Source organism: Nicotiana tabacum, chromosome 18 (assembly GCF_000715075.1).
Source record: "Nicotiana tabacum cultivar K326 chromosome 18, ASM71507v2, whole genome shotgun sequence".
NCBI classification, from domain to species: Eukaryota; Viridiplantae; Streptophyta; class Magnoliopsida; order Solanales; family Solanaceae; genus Nicotiana; species Nicotiana tabacum.
In genome coordinates, this window is record NC_134097.1 from 120,908,736 (window position 1) to 120,911,384 (window position 2,649).

Genomic DNA, 2,649 nt, shown 5'->3' on the forward strand with positions numbered 1-2,649 from the left:
TAATATAATACAACAACTGTCCGGAATACAAACTGGACAGAAAGTAAATACAATAATCTGGAAGAGACTCTGCTAGCCATGGGTCGTCTCGGGAAGTGCAGTTCACCTAAGTCTCCTTGTCAACCATGCTGCTACGCCCACTAGGCCACTAGAGATGCATGTGCCTGTGCAACAAAAATGTACAAAAGTGTAGTATGAGTACGAAAACAACGTGTACCCAATGAGTATCCCGTCTAATCTCGAAGAAGTAGAGACGAGAAGTCGACTTCGACACTTACTAGTGATCCAATGATATTATCTCAATAATATAGTAAATCGGGGATTTTTATAAACATGATTGTAATTCAATGAGATGAAGCAAGTAAGCCATTCTTTCTTTAATAGAAAATTTTCAAATTCCTTTACATGGTTTATACAAATATTCTCAAACCGGGAAGAGGCAATAACAACTTCAATAAGTTTCAAGGCAAGCAATACAAGTATGCACAAATCATGCCGAGGTCGTACTACCCGATCTAACAATATTTAAATTGTGCACTGCCAGAGGGTCGAATGGCGCGAACCATAGATGCATCTATTTAATCTACCGAGGCGTTCGGCCCATTCCGAAATTAAACACACACAGACAGTCAACCAAGGAGTCAACATGGAACAATTATCTAAAGAAAGCCAATTCTCTTTTAACAATTTAAGAAAATGAAGGTTAATATTTTTAGAAATTTATTTACTAATTCGACGTGATTTAAGCAATTCAAACTGTCAACAAGGTTACAAATATTTCAAGTATAGCATGCTTTTGGGCCCTAGACTACCCGAACTTACACATAATAGTAGCTATGCACGGATTCCCTTTTACAAGGTTAGAAAAGAGACTCACCTCGCTCTGAAGATCCATAATCGGCATTCCTCTTCCTTCCGAAGACTCGAATCGATGTACAAAGCTCCAAAGCTAGCCAATAATTATAAAAATCCATTAATATATGCTCAATTACCCCTAATGATCCAATTTATAACAATTCCTAACCACGATCGAAAGGTTGACTAATACGCCCTCGGGCCCACATCCCCGAATTCCAAATTTTTTCGAAGAATGGATTTTCCCACAACCTCACAAACTCAAATATATAATTTACTCTCAATTTCCTACCCAAAATCGCGACCAAAATCCAAAAAATACCATTTCTAGGTCTTTCCACCAAAACCCCAAATTTCTACCAATTTCCATGTCCAAATCTGTATATAATCATGTATTTAACTAAAAATTAGCATAAATTACTTACCTCACGCTTTGTGGTGAAAATGACACCTCAAAGTTGCTCCAAAATCGGCTCCAATGGAAGAAATAGGGTTGAAATGAACCCAATCCCCGATTTAAAAGAACCTCACTGCCTCCAGCATTTCCGCACCTGCGGTCTCGCAGGTGCGAACCAAATGCCACTTCTGCGGTCCAGGGCTCCCAGCCCATTCCGCTTCTACGTCCCCTCCTCCGCAGATGCGGTCCCACATCTGCGGTCCTAGCCTAGCCGTCCATTTCTGCTTCTGCAGCACGAAGGCCGCTTCTGCGGCTCCGCACCTACGACCCTAGTCTCGCAGGTGCGGTTACACCAGCAACCAACAACTTCAGCCCTTTCCAAATTTCCATTTTCGATCCGTTAACCACCCGGAATCCACCCGAGGCCCCCCGGACCCTAACCAATCATACCAACCAGTCTCAAAACATATTACGGACTTGCTCGAGGCCTCAAATCATATCAAATAACGCTAAAATCATGAATCGACCTTCAATCCAAACTTTATGAACTTTAGAATCTCAAACTTCTATCACACCTCCTCTTTTACTACACCCCGTAAAAGGTATAAATATAAGGGAGTTTTTCCAATTAAAGGACAATCGAAACGGGATTTGTTTATTTAAAGATTCAGAGTCGCCACTTGGGATAATTTATGGTGTCCCAATTCACCGGTTTAAAATCCCGAATGGAGGAAAGTTGACTCTATTTACGGTCCGCGAATACAAAAATCCCGGTAAGGAATTCTGTTAACCCGGGAGAAGGTGTTAGGCATTCCCGAGTTCTGTGGTTCTAGCATGGTTGCTTTGATCATACTTGGCTTATTAAAATTGTTTAATTACTCGTTTTAGAACCTATGTGCATTTAACTTCTACCGCTTTTTAATTAAAAAATTATCTTGAAATGGGTCACGCGTAAGTGTGCCCATTTTTTTGGCGTATCAAAAATCATGTCACGCAAATGTGTCCACAATCAATAACGTTTTATTAATATGAAGAAAAGTTTGGCCAAAGTTGCGCGAACACATTCTCCGGTTTGGTTTTTAGAAATCGTAATCATGCCGCGCGAACGTGTCCATAATTAGGATAGTATGTTAAACGTGCATAAACAAACTCCGTACATTTGTCAATTTTATATCTAAATTAATACGAGGGCCATGCAATTGTCATTTTGTTCGGCAGGGTATACCTCAGTTTATTCTAATCAAAGGATTTCTAAATCTAACTGATGAGGGCCATAAGCTAGTTATGTTATCTAATATGGCTTGCTTCCACCAATTAACGAGCATAATTTACTGAACGCTAAATGCAACTGAGAGTTTCACCCACACTAACCAAAAGGCTCACATGAAGAAAATCAA